Raw genomic sequence first — 22,951 nt, forward strand, 5'->3', positions numbered from 1 at the left:
AGCTTGAAAGAACTTTGATAAGACATATCCAAATTTTGCTAGTGAACTAAGGAACATTCGGTTAGGTCTGTGTGCGGATGGCTTACAAGTCAAAAAGCGACCAAAAAGCGTCCAAACAAGCTTGGTCGCTATTTTGCTGGTCCCTTTACATTAGGGACCAAAGTTGGTCACTAATTAGCGACCAACTTTGGTCTCTAAGGTAAAAGGACCAAATATTCCGGGTAAACAATATACCGACCAACTTTGGTCGCTTTAATATTTTAATAATATAAATTTAGCGACCAAAGTTGGTCTCTATATTTAAATTATATTTTTTATTTATTATTAATCAAAATATAGCGACCAACTTTGGTCTGTAAACCAAATATTATATTTTAAAATCTGGAAAATAGCGACCAAAGTTGGTCGTTTTTTTTTTAATTTTTTTTTAAACATAAGCGACCAAAATTATTTTTTAAACATAAGCAACCAAAATTGGTCGCTATTGCCCAAAAAATATTTTTTAAAATAGAAAAGCGACCAAAGTTGGTCGCTTTTCTGGATATAATTTTGGCAGAAACTGCCTGTTTTGGTAGCTACACCACCTGCCAGCATACCTAATTCCCTATTACAAGCAACAACAACAACAATACCAACAACAAAACCAACAACAACACAACACAACAACACAACACAACAACAATAATAACATTAAAACCAACAAAGTATAAAGTTCAATAGAACTAACACATTAAGCTATTTGTCTAGTTCAAAGTGTATAAAAGTCAAGGAGTGTTTTGTACATCATTATCATCACCGTCTGATGAACTTTCATCACCAAAACGGTATCCAGAAGGGTCTACTTGTCGAGGACAAGAAGAACGATCATGGGGAGGACGGGAGGAACGAGCACGGGGAGGACGGGAGGAACGAGCACAGGGAAGTCGAGCCTCTAGTGATGACTCACGAGACCGGGGAATCGGAAAACCTCCAGAAGCTAGGAGAGATTTGAGTTGCTCTTGCATGCCCTAGCACTGAGCTTGCATGCCAATGTACTGAGCATCTCTAAGCTTTTCTCTTTCCTTAGCCGCTTCTAGCTCGGATGTGAGCTTTGTCATAGTCTCCCGCATAGCGGGGAGGCTCTCCCCATCAAGTTGCTCGGCTTGCGAGGAAGTCCCTATTCCTTGCATTCCACACTTATAGCAATAGAATTTCTTAGTAGGAAGCCCGTATACCTCCCCCTATTTTGGACCGCCAGTAGCCTCCGTCCATATTCTTTCAGCATCCTCGTCCGAAGGTTGGATTGGCTCGCCCGATTCATTAGGTGGCTGACTGCATATGAATTCCTCCACTTCAGCTGTGAAGCGACCCTATAAGAAAAATTACATTGAATTAGTATTTCAAAATTTATATAAAAGTAAATCAAAATACTTAATGAAAAGTGAAAACTTACATGTACAGTCGAGGCTCGACCCTCGACCCATCTTTCTTGATCCGTCTCTTTCTTCTTCTTTATAATATGAGTCTCCTTGAATAGCTCATCTTGCTTCATCGGACGCCCCAACTTCTTTTCCTAAAAACTCATAAATTTTAGTTAATAAACAGAATAGATATACTTTGAAAATTAAAATAAATTAAGCAATTACGTATCATTCTTCTTTTTATTGTCCCTAGGTTGATAGCACCTCCAGTGTGCAAGGATCCTCCCTTCTCAGATGTGCGAGCTTTTTTTCCTTTATCGCTCTTCTCTAAGAACTTTGCGGTAATCCATTGCCTTTGCAAATCCTCCCATAAATTTTGAAGCAACCAGTCACGCTTCTGGTTCAACTTTCTAGCTTTGGAGAAACTATGCGACAACCGCTTGAGAGCTTTGAGATGAAAATTTGCAGCCACTTACACGCTATAGCGGTGTTCCCATACACACTTGCTCTGTATTTCAAAAGTTAAATATTATATGGAAATATCATAAATATAATTAATTATACTGCTTAAAAGAACATTTATACCTTAAATTAATTAAAAATTTGCTCCTTCAGCGAGAATGGGAATTCACTTCAAGTTACATAAGGGCCATCATAAAGCTTTCTGGTTGCTTTGGTGATTATCCTCGTAGTAATATTACTCGGGATGGACCTGCAATTTAATAAAAAAAATACATTAATATCTTAGTAAAAACTGTACAAAACAATAAACGTAAAAATAATAAATAACTCTTACCCATCACCCTCAGGGACTATGATGATCCTGCCATATTGATCATAATGCACCTCCTCGTTATCATCAGCATCACCATCTGAAGCATGTATATCAGAGGCATGTGTGGAAGATGGGGGGGGGGGTCAGAGCTAGTATCTCGCAGGCTAAGGCCTAAAATAAATGGAGTCCCTGATGAAGATGGTTGCGATCCCTGTGACTGCGACATAGCTGGATGGACCGCAAGTGGCTGTGATACTGATTGTTGTGACCCGAGTGGCTGAGACACTGATGACTGTGATCCATGTGGATGTGACATGGATCGATGCGATCCATGCGATGCATATGGCTGCGATCCACGTGGTCGTGAGGCAGGTGGACTGTATGTCGGACGTATAGTCCTATGGCCCTGTGACGAAAGACCTGGTGTCTACATGAAGGTGTAGGGCTCGTGATATTGTGGCAGCTCAGAATAGCCCTGGGGTGGAGGCAAAGACATTGGCATCTCTGAAGAGGGTGGAAAAGATTGAGTATTATCTCCTACCCTCCTCTTTGGTTTCCTAGCCTTTTCTCGACCCCGAGAACCAGTAGGGTCATTGTTACATCGACCCTTGCCTATCATCTGCATAATATAATACATATTTAGATTGAAACATATAAAGAAACTAGCTATAAACGAGAGTTATTAAAGAAACCAACTTTTTAAAGCTCATCGACGTATTGTTCCTCGTCAGAGAATTCTTCTTCCTCACTAGTTTGAGCTTCATAAGTTGATTCTTCTTCCTCATTTTTTATAATTCTTACTTCATTTATATCAACTTCTTCCAATATGTGTTCAGGATGTTCCAAATCATTTTCTAAAAGTTCGTCCACTATTTGGTGAACACTGGAGATATCATTTTGATATGCAACATCTAACACATTCTCGACTTCCACCCTACCTACAGACTTAGTTTTGATTAAAACCCACCAATCGGACTTATTCCGCCGCAATGGATAAGGAGCATAATACACTTGCCTAACATTTGTGCAATTATGAAAGGATCATAGCGATCATACTCACTCGTATGATTAACCTCAATTATGTTGTATTGATTGTGTACTCTTGTACCTCTTGTTGGATTTGGGTCAAACCATTTGCATGTAAAGAGTATCAATTTCTTAAATGGTCAACCTGTATATTCTAGTTCTATTATTTCTTTGAGCACACCATAATAATCAATATCTCCAACTTGGTTGCCATCACCACCTTGAACCCACACCCCACTGTTGTTGCTATTTTTATTTTTAGAGCAATCCTCTGTATGAAACTTATAACCATTCACAACGTACTTAGACATTGTTGTGACCTCAAGCCCAGGTCCCCAAGATATATCTTTCAAAAATTGATTTACACCATTATTTGGATCATTTACCTACATATTGTTAAAAAATTCATAAGTTAGCATAACTTCCAAATATTGTTTACCTACATAGTGTGATGGGTTTCCAGATTCTTTCAGGCGAACCACAAAATGGAATAGGCACTAAGGTCTCCATGAAAACATGACAGTCATGACTTTTCAAATGGCTCAACTTCCCTACCTCCATATCAACTTTTTTCCCAAGATTCGACGCATAACCCTCATGCATCTTCAATTTTGTTACCCAATCACAAATTTGCCGTTTTTCCTCCAAAGTGAATGTGTAACTTGCTTTGGGCTTGAATATCTTACCATTGTTTACTGTCTGCAAGTATAATTCAGGCCGCATGCAATATTCTTGTAAGTCCATTCTAACCTTCGGGTTATCCTTTGTCTTACCTTTAACATCCATCACTGTGTTGAACAAATTGTCAAAATAATTCTTCTCAATATGCATGACATCAAGGTTGTGGCGGAGAAGATTATCCTTCCAATAAGGCAACTCCCAAAATATACTCTGTTTCATCCAATTATAAGTAACACCGTATCCGGAGAATCTATAAGGTGAAGCTTCAGTAACTTTACTGAAGTTCTAGACCGTCTCTCAAATTTCCTCACCTAAAAGTATCGGAGGGGGAGAATCATATTCCATTTTATTCTTTTTGAATGCATTTTTCATCCTTCTAAACTCATGATCAGGAGGCAAGAATTAACGATGACAATCAAACCATGATTGCTTTCGGCCATGTTTTAAAGTGAACGCTTTACTATTTTCCATGCAGTAAGGACAAGCTAGCTTCCCAGCAGTCATCCACCCAGACAACATTCCATACGTAGGAAAATCATTAATTGTCCACATTAAATTAGCACGCATATTAAAATTCTTCTTGGTTGATATGTCATATGTTTTAACATCATCGTACCACAAATGTTTCAACTCATCAATCAAAGGTTGCAAATATAGATCTATCAAACTTTTCGGATTACGTAGACCGGGAATAATACGATTTAAGAATATATATGGACTAGTCATGCACAACTCGGATGGTATTGGTCACTTTTTGTGATTGCTTTTTTCCGTTTTTCTAGTAGTGAACAAGTCTTCGTGAAGAAAGATGTGTAGAAGCTAGCTAGTACAATGTGAAATTTAAGACAAAAGAAGTACAAGAACTCATTGAAACATAATTTTGGCAATAATGACATAAAAGTATTTATGGAAAGCTAGTGGTACTTGAACACAGGGACGGCTCTAACGTTGTTTCAAGTAAGATGTTTGCCTTAAACCCCCAAAATTTGGGGGCCCCATTTTTTAATTTTTTTTATAGGTTTATAGGTATTAAAAAAATATTTATTATTTTTCATATAAAAATAGAGTTTTTCTATAATAGTTGTCTAAAAGAAAAGAAGTTTTTCAAAATTATAATTGATAAAATCTTACCAGAGATTAACAATGTCTCAAGATAGATTAAATGAGTTGACAATACTATCAATTGAAAAAGAATTATTAGAGAAAATAGATTATAAAAAAAATTATTAATAATTTTGTATCTCGAAAAGATTAAAAAAAAAGACTTCAAATAATATATATATATATATATATCATAATTTTATTTTAAAAATTTAAATTTCACATTAAACTTTGGCTTTAGGCCACACATGTGTTTGAGCCGCCTTGAGGAATTAATAACATTAACAGTATTATTGTTATACATTATTGGTCATAGACTCATAGGCAGCTTTTACACTCAGAATAATTATGACTACTTCAGCTAATTCGGCCAATTTGTAAATTGACTTAGTATTGAAGGCCGATAGCTATGCATCATAGGTACAACTCAAATCATTAGAACTACGTCTTAATTAAGTAACTAGTGAATTGATTCGTGCTTCGCGCTGATATTTTTTTTTATTGAATTTATAAAATATTTTTTCTTAAATGCTCGAATATTGAAATGTATTTAAATCTTCTGTAATCTTCAAATCCAAATAGATTCGAGTTTAAACATTTTGAGAGGATGACTTGGCACCACTCAAAAATTAAGAATTACATGTGTTTTTTTCTTCTTTTTTTGAATTTTTCTCCTTACTTTTTCACCTCCTATTTTAATTGTTCGCCTTATTACCAGGGGCGTAAGCAGGAAATTTTGTAAGCAGTGTCGAAATTTATAGAAGAACTGAAATATAACTTTGATTATCATACTTTTAGACAAGAAATAGCCTTAGTCAATTGGCTTTGTTGAGTCTTAAGTTAGAAAATGTCTTGAGTTCAATTCTACTTCATTACTATTTTTAACCGCAAAGCCTCTCTCAAATATTTGCAAAAGAAAAATGCAAATCAAGCACCTAACCAACACACCAAGATATAATTTATATCTAGTGATATTATTTTTGGCGTAATGGCTTACTGACCACTTAAACTTGTAGGGCTTTTGAAAGCCGATACATGAACTTTGGATTTTCCCATTTGAACACTTATACTTGAGAAAATGTCTACTAATAAATACTTGTTATGGTGTGTGTTGTTCAATCGCTGCTGACATAGAATTAATTTAATATTTTGTATAGCCACATCTTCCATTCATTCACATTTGTAGACACGTATGTTCAAGGTCCCACTTCTTTTATTTTTTTTATTTTTTCTTTGTCAAATTAACTTTTTCTGCATATAACCCTTCCACTCCCTCAGAACCCACCAGAAAACGACCTGAAAAACTCCGGATGTTACCGATCAAATATCTCCAGCGATTGTTTTTTCTCTCCCACCTAATACTTTTCACTTTTACTGTTTTATCATCTTCTCACCTACAAAATAAGAAGCATATGTAAAACCTTCAAGTCCAACCTTTTACCACCAAAAATAATAGAGAAAAAATCACAAACTCAGAGACATAAATCACCACCTCTAAAATTCAGATAGAATAATTAGTGAGCGGCGAATACCTTTTACCATGATTGAAATCTAACCCGATTTTTTCTAGCAAATCAGCAAAAAAATTCAACAAATTAAAAAGCTGCGAACACTGTTGCTTTTCAATTTCTTATTACAACAATCTGAGAGAGTCAATGGCCACATAAGCATAGTCAATGGTCAAACGTGTTTATTAGTAGATATTTTATCAAGTAGAAGTGTTCAAATGGGAAAATTCAAAGTTCATGTATTGGCTTTCAAAAGCCTTACAAGTTTAAGTGGCCAAGAAGGCATTACGCCTATTATTTTTTCCTATTTATCCATTTCCGTACATATTAATATATTTATTTAGTAAAATTTTCCGACGAAGCGGTGTCGCACACCGCTTCAACAAGCGTGCATCCGCCCCTGCTTATTACTAAACCACAAAAGCCAAACGTCTTCATCAAACCTGAGTTAGGAGGATTGACTAACTGACTATTATCACTTACTACTTTTGCTGAAACGTTACTTTTAACCGGACAGTGATAACTCTCAGTATTTGTTTTAGGGTGATGCTAAATGACCCAACTGGTGTGACCCAACTTTGGCCACATCAGTGAAAAGACATCCAAGACCCCCTAACTAATTAGCCTACATTTTTTCCTCCAAAATACAAAATTAAATTCCAAGCCTTGAAATATGCGAAAATTAAATGTTGGGAACTGAAGAGTCTTGTGTATTATATTTGTATTACCATTGTATTTATGTGTATTTTATTTTTATATAAATTATACGATTTAGTGTGTATACAAATTATTGTATTTTCTTCCTTTCTTAAAAACAAGTACGGTATACGATTTATTATACTTCCTTCATATCAAACCAAGTCAAGTGGACACTTTACCCTATCTAAAAAATGGATTCAAACCAAGAAAATTCGGTGTATGAATCCACATCTACTTATTATTTATACTTCAAAATTAATTGCTAATTATATCCCAAAATATAATAATTGGTGTCAATTGACTAGTGGAACCATAGTAAACGTAATTATATGGTCGCTATCAATATACGCATGACCTTAATGAATGAAATTATATGTTGGCTACTATACACATATATATAAACGTTCAATATAACTATATATAAAGCGCAACAATATAATTAACTAGTGTCAATATCTACTTATTATTTATATTTCATAATTAAATTATTAATTAAATTTTAAAATATAACGATTGGTGTCAATTGACTAGTGGAACCATAGTAAAGGTAATTTATGGTTGCTATCAATATCTACTTATTATATATATAGACGTCCAATGTAACTATATATAAAGCGCAACAATATAATTAACTAGCATCAATATCTACTTATTATTTATACTTCATAATTAAATTGCTAATTATATCCAAAATATAATGGTTGGTGTCAATTGACTAGTGGAACCACAATAAACGTAATTATATGGTCGCTATCAATATACACATAACCTTAATGAATGAAATTATATGTTGGCTACTATACACATATATATAGACGTTCAATATAACTATATATAAAGCACAACAATGTAATTAACTATCATCAATATCTACTTATTATTTATATTTCATAATTAAATTGTTAATTATATCCCAAAATATAACGATTGGTGACTAGTGGAACCATAGTAAATGTAATTCATGGTCGCTATCAATATCTACTTATTATATATATATATATATAGATGTTCAATGTAACTATATATAAAGCACAACAATTTAATTAACTAGTATCAATATCTACTTATTATTTATATTTCATAATTAAATTGCTAATTATATCCAAAATATAACGATTGGTGTCAATTTACTAGTAACCATAGTAAACGTAATTTTATGGTCGCTATCAATATCTACTTATTATATTATATATGTAGACGTTCAATGTAACTATATATAAAGCACAACAATGTAATTAACTAGTGTCAATATCTACTTATTATTTATATCTCATAATTAAATTGCTGATTATATCCCAAAATATAACGATTGACGTCAATTGACTAGTGGAACCATAGTAAACGTAATTTATGGTCGCTATCAATATCTACTTATTATATATATAGACGTTCATTGTAACTATATATAAAGCGCAACAATGTAATTAACTAGTATCAATATCTACTTATTATTTATATTTCATAATTAAATTGCTAATTATATCCCAAAATATAACGATTGGTGTCAATTGACTAGTGGAACCATAGTAAGCGTAATTTTATGGTCGCTATCAATATCTACTTATTATATATATAGACGTTCGATGTAACTATATATAAAGCGCAACAATGTAATTAACTAGCATCAATATCTATTTATTATTTATATTTCATAATTAAATTGCTAATTATATCCAAAATATAACGATTGGTGTCAATTGACTAGTGGAACCATAGTAAACGTAATTATATGGTCGCTATCAATATACGCATGACCTTAATGAATGAAATTATATGAAATTATATGTTGGCTACTATACATATATATATAGACGTTCAATGTAACTATATATAAAGCGCAACAATGTAATTAACTAGCATCAATATCTACTTATTATTTATATTTTATAATTAAATTGCTAATTATATCCCAAAATATAGCCATTGATATCAATTGACTAGTGGAACCACAGTAAACGTAATTTATGGTCTCTATCAATATCTACTTATTATATATATAGACTTTCAATGTAACTATATATAAAACGCAACAATTGTCATGATCCAAACCCGGACCCGGTCGTGATGATGCCTCTCGTGAAGACAAGGCCAGCCGACACTTTCCATTTTCCAATTTTTAACAGTTAAGCATTTAAGAACAGTCTAAACATGATAAAATAAAATTGAAACAACGGATAATAACATAAATACGCGGAAGAACACTCATACACAGCCCTAACCGGGGTGTCACTAGTCATGAGCATCTATAAGTCATAATACAAATCCGCTAAGTCAATAAGCTAGTACAACTGTCTGAAAAGAGATAGGAGTGATAAAGGAGTAGAGACACGGGGCTGCGGATGCCAACATCTACCTCGTGAACTCTGAATGTCCGCTTGAAGATGGAGGGATCAACACTCGGGAGCGTAACCAGCTACGCCTGAATCTGTACACAGGGTGCAGAGAGTAAAGTGAGTACTCCAACTCAGTGAGTAACAAATATAAATAAATATTGAAAGCAAGAAAATACGTAAGGCACAAGGCATTCTATAATGAAGCCGTAAAACCATTTGAAAACAGTGAACCAGTGAAAAGATACATAAAATCCTTTTTCAACAAGTAAGCAGGTAATTGACAGGCAATTAAGGAAAATAAACACATAAAGGTTATCCCTTCGGGCACTGTATCAACAAAACCGCCCCTCGGGCAACATCTCAGAACAATACCAGCCCTTCGGGCTCAATCTCACATCACAATGGGTACCCGCGCTCATGATAAGTATAATTATTCATGTATTTTCATATGTAAATAAATAATATTTTTGTATAAAAATATTAAAAAGCATGAATAATTTATATTTACTCTCCTATAAGTACTAACAAATCTTGCAGGGAAGGATTATTTAAAAGAGGAAAAGAAGAAGAAGAAAAAAGAAAAAAAGAAGAAAAAAAGAACGCATCAAGAAATGAAAGGAAGAGTCATGCCATTATTGATCCAACACCTACTTTTCTTGTTGCGACAATGAAGAAGAAAAGATATATCAATTAGCGTCGCGACGATGACATTTATTGTTGCAGCACAATGAGAAGAAAAGATAAAGTAATTAGCGTCGCGGCGACAACTTTTACTGTCGCAACAGAGGATTAGTTTGCCTGAAATTTTCTCCTATAAATAGGGCCTATCTATGGAAGGCAAGGTAGGCCAGAATAGTAGAAAAGAGTCGATCTCTTAATTGGATTCTCTAGCTTAGATTTTGGCAGTTAATATTTCTTTCTATTTTAGGAAGTATTCTGTTCCTTTATCATCTTAGTAGTACTCTTATCTACTCCATAATGAAGTAAACTACTCCAGTTGGGATACTTGAAAAAGCTTGCTAAGTTACTATAATATATATTCAGTTTTATATGCTCTTGTCCGAGAAGCTGCCCAAATCTCCATTTTTTTGTACCAAAGTAATAAGGTGTTGATTATTTAATATGGTCAAATCTAACTATTCTATTTTATAACTACCGTTGTGCTAATTTTGTATTCGGAAGAAGCAAAATAAGTTGCAACGAATAGTTATAAATAAAATAGTCATTGGGCAAATTAATAAAATCGCAGCTACTTACAAGTGTCTTTAGTCTTACTTATTTCAATCTTATCCGGAAAAGAAAGATTTGATTAAGTCTATTGATCTAACGAGAACTAATCGAAAGAGGTTTTTGTTATTATTGGTACAACTCAGGCAAGAAATATTTCTATTCTTATCATCACTAATTGTAAGTTATTTAATTACACTAATCGGAAGAGGTGTTTTAGATAGTTACTTTAAAGTAAAGAAAATATAATATTATTAGAAATAAGCAATTATACTTTCGAGAAATAAGTATTAGAGTTTGAATCTTATTATATTAATCTTATCAAGCGGCTTCAAGGATTCCCAACACTTTCTTATTATTTCTACTCAATTAGTTCTTTGCCTTTAAAAATCCTAGAACTTTCGCTCACTCATAAATTCAATTCTCCTAAATAGTGATGAAGATAATCTAAATCCGTAGCATAGATATTCCAATCTCTGTGGGACGATATCTTAAACTGTATTATAATTTGACAAAGCACGAGCAAGAATTCCTATGCACATTGGCCTCGTTAAATTTTTGGCGCCGTTGCCGGGGATTGGCAATTATCTACTTCAGATTAATTATCTTCTTACTAATTTGGGAAACTATTTTTTTTCTAATGCTTATTTTATTTTCTTTCTTATTCTCAGGAATTTCAGCTAGTTTATGACCCGCTCTTCTTCTACAGAGTTGTTTAAATACGATACTGAAATTGAAAGATCTTTACGATTGCGCAGGAAAGGACAAACTTCAACTTTTCATAGCACAACTAGAAAAGACATGGAACAAGATGAAGGACTTCTCAATGATCCACCCCAAATTCCAGAAGACCAATTTGATGAAGTAGCACCACGTCCAGCTAATATGATTCTGAGGGATTATGCTAGACCTAATCAATTTGATTGTGAATCAAGTGTTAGAAGACCTCCTGTGGCAGCTAACAATTTTGAAATCAGGACTGGTTTGATCCAAACAATTCAACAATCTTGTCAGTTCATTGGAGATCCCAGTGAAGACCCACATAGTCATTTGATTGATTTTCTTGAGCTTGTTAAAACAGCTAAGTATAACGGGGTATCACCGGATGCAATTAGGCTAAGGCTTTTTCCTTTTTCTCTGAAAGGAGAAGCTAAAGCTTGGTTACGTAGCTTGCCTAGAGGATCCATCACAACATGGGATCAGATGACTCAGAAATTTCTAAACAAATATTTTTCTCCTGCTAAAACAACAAAAATGAGACAAGATATTAATAATTTTTTGCAAATTGACACTGAGTCAGTTTATCAGGCTTGGGAAAGATTAAAAGGTTTATTGAGAAAATGTCCTCATCATGGAATTCCTGATCACATGCTTCTATACATTTTTTATCACGGGTTAAAACCCTCATCAAGAAATGTTATAGATGCAGCTGTCGGAGGTTCCATAATGGGCAAAACTACTGATGAAGCCTTACAATTGTTAAATAAAATTTCTGAAAATGCAGTGCAGTGGCCATATGACCGTGTTACTATAAAAAAGGCAGTGACTGTGAACCAGGTAGATGCTCTGAACACCTTAACTCAACAAATTGCTTCCTTAGCAAAAAAGTTTGAAACTTTTAAGGTGAATCCACAACAATCTGAAGGTTGTGACATTTGTGGTGAGAATCATCTCAATCATGAATGTCAAGCCACAAATCAAAATGATGAACAGGTAAACTTAATTGGCTACAAATCTTACCCCTATGGAAGTCCCATGGCTCAGAAACATCCAGGATTCCAATGGAGTAACCCCAATGGTGCTGAAAACTCACAGTTTTTAAAACAACAGGTACAAGGACCACCAGGATTTCAGAATCAGAATAGGGTGCAACAAAATTTTAGACCTTATCAGCCTAAGCCACAACAGTCTCATACACCTAGACTTGAAGATTTGATGTACAAATACATAAAGGCTACAGATGAGAAAATGGAGAGTCATAATTCATCGTTGAAAAATCTGGAAATTCAAGTAAGTCAATTGGAAACTCTTTTGTCAGGAAATATTCAAGGACCATTGCCAAACAACACTGAGAAAAATCCGAAAGAGCATCTCAAAACCATTGTGTTACGATCATGAAAGAATTTGGATGACCCATATCCAAATCGACAAGGCAAGGTACAGGAAGAAAAACAGGAAAAAGGAGACTCCACCAAGGTAACATCTGAGTCGGAAGAACAAAAGAAAAAAAGAAAAGAAAGAACAATTTCACAAGAAAATCCTCCCTCTGAGGACATTCCTTTTCCCCAGAAAATGAAAAGAGAAAATCTTGATAAACAATTTTCTAAATTTCTTGAAATTTTGAAATAGCTTTACATAAATATTCCATTTACTGAGGCTTTAATGCAAATGCCCTCCTACGCTAAGTTTTTGAAAGATATTTTGTCAAGTAAAAGAAAATTGTAAGGAATCTCTGTAGTTAAACTTACAGAAAAAATGCAGTGTTATTCTTCAAAATAAGCTTCCACAAAAACTTGGTGACCCAGGCAGTTTTACAATTCCTTGTACTCTTGGAGGTGTTCATTTTGAAAAAGCATTGTGTGATTCTGGCGCTTCAATAAATCTGATGTCTTTCTCAATTTTTAGAAAATTAGAACTTGGGGAAATGAAAAATACAATTGTTTCTTTACAGCTAGCTGATTCAAGTACTAAAAATGCTAAGGGAATTATTGAGAATGTACTTGTCCGAGTTGACAAGTTTGTATTTCCAGTAGACTTTATAGTACTTGAAATGGAAGAAAATAGTGATGTACCTTTGATTCTGGGTAGACCATTTCTGGCAACCAGTAGAGCAATCATCGATGTTCATCAAGGACAATTGATACTAAGGGTCAGTGAAGAGAAAGTCATCTTTGACATGTAGAAAATAATGACATATCCTGATGATAAGTCATCATCTTCTTGTTTTCACATTGACTTATTAAATGATCTTGCAGATAAATACAAAGATGATCAACTAATCTCTGACTCATTAGAAAGATATCTGGTAAATTTTGGCTCTACAAATGATGATGACCCAAAAATTAAAGAAGAAGCTGAAACACTGGTAAGTGGACCACAAAATGAGGAAGTTTTATCAAAAGAAGTTCAACAAAAAATTGAACTTAAAACTTTACCTTCTCATTTAAAATATATTTTTCTTGAAGCATCACAATTTCCAGTGATCATTTCCTCTTCTTTGACTGCAGAACAAGAAGACAAATTGATTAGAGTCTTGAAAGAACACAAGAAAGCTTTGGGATGGACTGTAGATGATATCAAAGGAATCAGCCCAGCCATTTTCATGCACAAAATTCTCATGGAAGAAGATTACAAACCAATAGTCCAACCTCAAAGGAGACTTAATCCAGTAATGCAAGAGGTAGTTAAAAAAGAAGTGGTGAAACTTCTGGCAGCAGGTATCATCTACCCCATATCTAACAGCCCTTGGGTAAGTCCTGTGCAAGTAGTACCAAAAAAAGGAGGTATGACTGTTGTGAAAAATGAAAATAATGAACTCATACCTACAAGGACAGTTACAGGATGGAGAGTTTGTATTGATTACAAACGTCTTAATGATGCTACTAGAAAAGATCACTTTCCTTTAGCTTTCATTGACCAAATGTTGGAAAGAGTAGCAGGACATGGTTTTTACTATTTTCTTGATGGTTATTCAGGTTACAACCAGATTCCAATTGCACCAGAATATCAGGATAAAACAACTTTCACATGTCCCCATGGAACGTATGCTTATAGAAGAATGCCATTTGGTTTGTGTAACGCCCCTGCTACATTTCAGCGTTGCATGTCAGTCATTTTTTCTGACATGACTGAAAAGTTTCTGGAGATTTTTATGGATGACTTTACACTTTTTGGCAAAACATTTGAAGATTGTCTTCAGCACTTGACCTTAGTTCTTAAGAGATGTGAAGAGACAAATTTAGTTCTTAATTGGGAGAAATGTCATTTCATGGTCACAGAGAGAATTGTTTTAGGACATAAAATTACTGCTAAAGGGATAGAAGTTGATAAGACAAAAATTGATCTAATAGCAGGATTACCCCCTCCCACCACTGTTAAAGGCATTAGGAGATTTTTAGGACATGCAGGTTTTTATAGAAGGTTTATAAAAAAAAATTCAAAAGTCACAAAACCTCTAACTAACCTACTAATGAAAGATGTAAAGTTTGATTTTACTGAGGATTGCAGAAAAGCATTTGAAAGTCTTAAGGAAAAATTAGCAAATGCCCCGATTGTTATCTCACCAGACTGGAACAAACCCTTTGAGGTAATGTGTGATGCAAGTGATACAGCTATTGGAGCTGTATTAGGACAAAGACAAGATAAAAATTTTCGTCCCATTTACTATGCCAGTAGAACTTTGAATGAAGCTCAGCTGAATTATGCCACAACAGAAAAAGAACTATTGACAGTAGTATTTGCTTTTGATAAATTTCGTTCTTATTTAATAGGAACAAAGGTTACAATATTCACTGATCATGCAGCATTAAAATATCTCTTGGTGAAGAAAGATGCAAGACCCAGATTGCTAAGATGGATATTATTGCTACAAGAATTTGATCTTGAAATTAAAGACAAAAAGGGAACGGAAAATCAGGTAGCAGATCACCTTTCCAGGTTGAAAAATCCACCAATTGAGACAGTGGATATCCGAGAAGAATTTTCGGATGAACATATTTTCTCCATCACCGCTATTGTTAACCAACCCCCTTGGTTTGCCGATATTGCTAATTATCTTATTGGAAAATGGATACCAAAGAAATTCTCTTATCAGCAAAAGAGAACTCATGACCGACGTAAAATATTATTTTTGGGACAATCCTTACTTGTTTAAATTTTGTGCAGATGGAATTATCAGAAGATGTGTTCCTGAACAAGAAATGACAAAAATTCTTAATCAATGTCATGATGGAGCAGTAGGTGGGCATTATGGAGCAACTCGCACAACAGCAAAAATCTTGGAAGCAAGTTTCTATTGGCCATCACTTTTCATGCAAGACAATATGTGCAATCATGTGATCGCTGTCAAAGAATGAGAAATATTTCAAAAAGGGATGAAATGCCTCTTAACACCATTCTTATTTGTGAGATATTTGATGTATGGGGCATTGATTTCATGGGTCCCTTTCCTTCCTCCCATTCTTTTGAATATATTTTGGTTGCAGTTGATTATGTGTCAAAATGGGTAGAAGCAATAGCTACCAGAACAAACGATGCAAAAACTGTGTGCAATTTCTTGAAAAAGAATATTTTTACACGGTTTGGGACTCCCCGAGTAATCATCAGTGACCAAGGTACGCATTTTATGAATAAACAATTTGAGCTCCTATTATCTAAATATGGGGTCACACATAAGACTGGTACACCATATCATGCTCAAACAAATGGCCAAGTTGAAGTTTCAAATAGGGAGTTAAAAAGAATCTTGAAAAAAACTGTTGGAATATCTAGAAAAGATTGGGCATTGAAACTAGATGATGCTTTATGGGCCTATAGAACAGCATATAAAATACCAATAGGCACATCACCGTATAAGCTTGTTTTTGGAAAAGCATGTCATCTACCAGTCGAACTAGAATGTAAAGCTTTTTGGGCAATTAAAGTACTAAACGTGGAACCAATAAAAGCCGGTCAACAACGTTTGTTGCAGGTCAATGAGCTAGATGAATTTTGATTAAGCTCATACGAAAATGCCTGTTTGTACAAAGAGAAAGTGAAAAAAATGGCATGATAAGTTTATCAGGTACAAAGAATTCAAAATAGGGGACAAAGTTCTTTTGTATAATAGCCACCTAAAGATTTTCCCAGGTAAGTTCAGATCAAGGTGGACAGGACCATATGTAATAACTGGTGTGACACAATTTGGAGCTTTTGAAATTCAACATGTCAATGGTGGAGACAAATTCAAAGTTAATGGACACAGGTTGAAGTTATACATTGGAGGATAGTACGAGAGACATCCATCCATTACAGTGATACAATGAGAAAGCAACAAAAATAAGTCGAGCTGACGACATTAAACTCAGAACTAATTTCTTTTCAAGCAAGTAAATATATTATATATATAGCTAAAATTATACCTAAGATTATTGTACATACAAATAATTATTATAATAGCTTCTATAATTACATATATCTACTTGTGCATATATTCATATAATAGTTAGGTTTTTAATTACCTAATCTACTATTTGTAATTATTCATTTGAAAATCACTTGTTTTGTTGGGTTGCAAGATATTTACGTTAATAGAGTTTTGCCATATAAATTAGCCATGTAAAAAATAATAAATAAAAAGTTTTTCAAATTCGTAGAGTTAATATATAAGTTCTATGTAGTAGTAATGTAAATATGTACATTATATTAATATATATTATATTATATCTTGCCGGAATATGAGATACATACATTGTTATACTACCTATACTTACTAGTTATGAGCTACGTTTTTTTTTTTGAGAATCTAGTTTTCCATTTCATATGTATGTTACTTACCCACGTAGAGTTGCTGTACTTATTTCTAGTTTCAATAATTACCTTTGTCAGGTCATTAAATGCACCAAAGGCAATCAATGTTGCAGCAGTAAATTAAAAAAAAATAAGGGTAAATTGAAAAGACAGAGAAATTAAAGGCCATCAGTGAACCAACAAGCCAAAGATGCATCAGGAGAATTAATGTCGCAGCGTAAGTTCTCTGTCAATTTTTTTCAAACCATCTAATTTATTGTTGCAACAGTCCCTAGGCTGAAATCTGATTAATATAAAGGGGGACCAGTTTATGAAACTTACCATTGCCGGAATTTGTTAATTCTTAACTGGAATATTCTATCTCAGGCCTCCTCTTGTTTTCCCCTGTTCTCTCCTCTTTCTCCTCAACTCTAAACTTAGTTTGTCTTATTAAAATGCCTCCCAACAGTACTGCTCCTCCAAGAATAGATACATCTCAGGATGGAGAGTCATGGATTCAAGAAAATCTTGAAAGAAACCCCATTCATGAGAAAGGAATATTTTTTGATCCTCAAGATGGGGAAGAGGATGAATATGTGTCTCAAGTGCTAGAATTCTATCAATGGGGTGAATTTTCTAAGCCATCAGGAAAGTTTTGTTTGGACTTAGTGAGAGAATTTTACAGAAACTTAAATGAAAATGCTCAATTTTCTACTGTTAGAGGAATGAGAGTTGATTGTTTTCCACAAGTTATCAATCGTTTGTATCATCTCACACAAGTGGATGACAGTCAAACCTTAGCATTTATTAACAATCCTAATCTAGATGAGCTGGAGCATTTGTTATGTCCATTTGGAGCTACTTGGGGGTATGATGCAAATGCAGCTAAGGTATGTTTAAAAGGGCAAAATATTATGTACAAAGCTAGACCACTTCTTACCTTTTTAAGTAGCAGAGTGATTCCTAATACCCATGGAACTGATATATACTTGAACAGATTAGCTTTGCTATTTGTAATTTGTTCAAGAATGCCACTGAATGTGGGTAAAATCATCAATATCCATATGAAGTTCTGTAGATTTGATCCCACTGTGGGGACTTTATGGTTTCCATCAACCATAACTAGATTGATCAAGGAAGCTGGTATCATTGTAAATCCAAAGACTTTGAGTCCTTCTAATAAAAAGATCGACAAAAAAGTGTGGTCAAAACTTGCAAAAACTAAAGGCCCATACAAAAGAGAAGGAGAAGAAGAGCTTCTTTTGAGAAATAGCAAACAACCTCCTATTTTTCCAGGAGGAATGAGGGAAATCAGGGAATCATTGGTTGAAAAGTTTGTTTCCATGGAGGAAAAAATTGCAAGAATGAGGGAAGAAGTGAATGCTAAAATTGATGGTGTAGTGGATAGGTTGAAGAAGAAATTGGATAGGCTAGAGAATCTCATAATGTAGGAGATGATATATAGTACAACCATGTCTTGGGCTCTAGCAAATTTTACGCAAAGAATGGCTCGGCAATGGAATTACAATGAGCCAACAACTCTTCCACCATTTGAATTCGTAGATCCATCTACTTGCCCGATACCAAGATGGTACACCCTTGCAGATTTGGAAGCGATGGCGGGCATAGAAAACTCGCAACCACCCCCTCTCCCTAATAGAGAAAATCCACCGCCACCTACTGCCCCTATTGTATCCGATCATAGCAGCGAAACCTTCTCTAATTTGCCAGATCTAACTGCTGTTTTTTCTATACCCACTCCCATATTTACACCAGCATTTGGAGGTCCAAGAATTAGGGAGCCTAATCCAGAAACAAGAGCAACAAAAAAACCTAAACTTGTAGAAGAAAAAGGGAAGAAACCAATGGAGGAAGGAGATGATTCTTCAGATGGTTGGACATCAGTTCAAGTAGCCCAGTTTGGACAAACAAGTATGGAACCATCACATGTGATTGAAGTGGGAGAATCGAGCATGGCACAGCCACAACAGAAGGATTATTTGGTTGAGAACGGTGAGGAGAGTGGAGCGACAGGAAAAAAGTAGCTTAATCTAAAGCGGCGACTTCATCCGGGAGGATGAAGCGTTTAAGTATGGGGGAGGAAAGTATGAAGAAGGAGTCCTAAGGAAAAAAAATTCATGCTTTCACTGCTTAATATATATAGTACTATAGTTGGTAGCTATCTTTAATGTTTTGCTTTGTTAATATTGTAAATATCTTGATAGCTATCTTTAATGTTTGTGCTTTTGGTTAGTACTTGGTTGGAAGTATTTTGGGATAGTAAATGTTGCATGTATGTCTTAAAGCAATTGCTGGGAAGCTTTATGGGTAGAATGTGTTTTTGTCTATTGAAGAAGCAATCCCATGGTATAAATATTTCCCTTGTTAAAAGTACTGCATTTTGTCTTTACTTTTTGTACTTTGTTTTTTTATTTGCAGTACTTTTGCTGTCTTTTAGTTGTTTTACTTAATTTTTACTACTCTTAACATATTAACATTGTCTTTTATGTTAGTATTGGAAAAAGATTCAGGTCATTTGGCTGGGAAGATACACCATCCTCGAGCAGTAAAGTATTCTTTGATGCTTTGGTAGCACCAAATGCAAAAAAAATAAAATAATAATAATCTTATTTCAGTAAATATAGTACTAAGTATTATATCTAACATTATGTATAGTACTACCTATATATATAAATATATATATATATATCTTTAATAGATTATTGTTTCATTATTAAATTCACAACATAAGATCTCTTCATTCTTTCAAATATTAACTCTTTTCCTCTTTAATCACATAACTTCCAGGTTTGTTATTTTGATTTTGTGAAAGTAAGGATTTGTTTCTTCACCTCAAGAAATTATTGGGGTTGAGAAGAATTATGAGCACCAACAGGTAGAATCAATAACTCTTTACTAGAACTTGCTCTGAATGTTTGTCAAGGCGAAATTATAGTTGACACTGATTTTTAAAAAATGAATTAGGCTTGCTTTGATACCTTTTGAGCCTTTTATATATGTATATAAAAAATAAAAATAATTTTTTTTATCCCTAGTACCCAAATTTTAAGCCTCTAAACCTTTCTTTCGTATCACACCACAATTTTAACCAGTAAATTATAGATATACATATGTCTATAATTACTTCTCCATAATTGTTCTTCTTCAGCTAAAAATTTAAATGGAGCTTTAAAAATATATTTATATATATTGACAATAGAGAAGGTAAGATATGAAGTGGTGTACATGTGAATATTGTTATCATATATGAAGAAAATATTCAGTGTATATAGCAATATAAAAAAAGGGGGGGGGGGGGAGGAAAAGAAATGAAAAGTGCCCCTAAACTTTAGGAGATATGTTGCTCCATTAGCTGGAAAAAAAATCACTATAAATATACCTTTATCCTACCAGCCTGAAGCTTAACATTACAAGCCAAAAAGTCCTAAAAGATTTCAGAAAGCAGTATTTAAACTACATTAGTGGCGATTTACATAAAAAGCAAGCTTATGGTTAAAGAAAAAAAATATATGTTTTTTATCGTTGGTGACCATAACTTTATCAATTCTTAAAGAGTTCCAGGTGAAAGGATGCAAATTTTTGTTGAACAAAGATGAGATCATAAGCAAGGCAAAAGTTTTGTGAGGTTGAAAAGGTTGAACAAATTTGAGAAATGAGGAAATTCTTATTTTGAATAAATTTTCTTTTGTACAAGGAAAACAATGATTTTTAAAGAGAGTCAATATATTTTGAAAATATTTTCCTCGAGGACGAGCAAAAATTCAAGTATAGGGGAATTTGATAAGTATAATTATTCATGTATTTTCATATGTAAATAAATAATATTTTTGTATAAAAATATTAAAAAGCATGAATAATTTATATTTACTCTCCTATAAGTACTAACAAATCTTGCAGGGAAGAATTATTTAAAAGAGAAAAAGAAGAAGAAGAAAAAAGAAAAAAAGAAGAAAAAAAGAACGCATCAAGAAATGAAAGGAAGAGTCATGCCATTATTGATCCAACACCTACTTTTCTTGTCGCGACAATGAAGAAGAAAAGATATATCAATTAGCGTCGCGACGATGACATTTATTGTTGCAGCACAATAAGAAGAAAAGATAAAGTAATTAGCGTCGCGACGACAACTTTTACTGTCGCAACAGAGGATTAGTTTGCCTGAAATTTTCTCCTATAAATAGAGCCTATCTATGTAAGGCAAGGTAGGCCAGAATAGTAGAAAAGAGTCGATCTCTTAATTGGATTCTCTAGCTTAGATTTTGGCAGTTAATATTTCTTTCTCTTTTAGGAAGTATTCTGTTCCTTTATCATCTTAGTAGTACTCTTATCTACTCCATAATGAAGTAAACTACTCCAGTTGGGATACTTGAAAAAGCTTGCTAAGTTACTATAATATATATTCAGTTCTATATGCTCTTGTCCGAGAAGCTGCCCAAATCTCCATTTTTTTTGTACCAAAGTAATAAGGTGTTGATTATTTAATATGGTCAAATCTAACTATTCTATTTTATAACTACCGTTGTGCTAATTTTTGTATTCGGAAGAAGCAAAATAAGTTGCAGCGAATAGTTATAAATAAAATAGTCATTGGGCAAATTAATAAAATCGCAGCTACTTACAAGTGTCTTAGTCTTACTTATTTCAATCTTTATCCGGAAAAGAAAGATTTGATTAAGTCTATTGATCTAATGAGAACTAATCGAAAGAGGTTTTTGTTATTATTGGTACAACTCAGGCAAGAAAATATTTCTGTTCTTATCATCACTAATTGTAAATTATTTAATTACACTAATCGGAAGAGGTGTTTTAGATAGTTACTTTAAAGTGAAGAAAATATAATTGTATTAGAAATAAGCAATTATATTGTCGAGAAATAAGTATTAGAGTTTGAATCTTATTATATTAATCTTATCAAGCGGCTTCAAGGATTCCCAACACTTTCTTATTATTTCTACTCAATTAGTTCTTTGCATTTAAAAATCCTAGAACTTTCGCTCACTCATAAATTCAATTCTCCTAAATAGTGATGAAGATAATCTAAATCCGTAGCATAGATGTTCCAATCTCTGTGGGACGATATCTTAAACTGTATTATAATTTGACAAAGCACGAGCAAGAATTCCTATGCACATTGGCCTCGTCAGCTCACTGGGGTGTACAAACTCCTGGAGGGGCCCCTTACGGCCCATGCGCAATAACAAGCCATCTCGTGGCATCAACACTAGGCCCTCGGTCTCATATCAATCAAGCCACCTCGTGGCGTACATATCTCAGGACCTCGGCCTCAAATCGGTATCAGTATTTCCTCAGATCATAGGTCTTCGGCCTTACTCAGTCAAAAATCCTCACGAGCCACTCGGGCAATAGTAAAACAGTGTTTCTCAGCCCCAAATATCATTTAAGTATTAAAATTGAGTAAATATGGCTGAGTATGAAAATAGTGGAAAATAACATGACTGAGTTCAAATATAAAGTCTAAACAGTGAGGAAATATCTATAAAAAGCCCTGAAGGGTTCAAATAGTTGGCACGAAGCCCAATATGGCATTCAACCCAAATAATAATGATGATAACAAATAGTTTTCAATCAAATATGCGGTAAAATCATCAATCGGTACGGACCAAGTCATAATCCACAATAGTGCACGACCTCACACTCGTCATCAAGCGTGTGTCTCACCTTAATATAGCACTA

At 34.0% G+C, this 22,951-nt stretch overlaps 1 long non-coding RNA gene and 1 other non-coding gene across 2 annotated transcripts; both read right to left on the reverse strand.

The window, feature by feature from the left end:
* Positions 1 to 9,378: 9,378 nt before the first annotated feature.
* LOC138884400 (uncharacterized) lies at positions 9,379 to 19,338 on the reverse strand. The gene is made up of 3 exons (XR_011404591.1): positions 18,177 to 19,338; positions 13,906 to 13,971; positions 9,379 to 9,615 (listed from the first exon to the last, which is right to left on the reverse strand). It is a non-coding gene; the product is annotated as an uncharacterized lncRNA (long non-coding RNA).
* LOC138884421 (small nucleolar RNA R71) lies at positions 12,002 to 12,108 on the reverse strand. Its single transcript, XR_011404615.1, has one exon. It is a non-coding gene; the product is annotated as a small nucleolar RNA R71 (small nucleolar RNA).
* Positions 19,339 to 22,951: the final 3,613 nt, after the last annotated feature.

The sequence above is a fragment of the Nicotiana sylvestris genome, chromosome 12 (genome assembly GCF_000393655.2).
Source record: "Nicotiana sylvestris chromosome 12, ASM39365v2, whole genome shotgun sequence".
In the NCBI taxonomy this organism is placed as follows: Eukaryota; Viridiplantae; Streptophyta; class Magnoliopsida; order Solanales; family Solanaceae; genus Nicotiana; species Nicotiana sylvestris.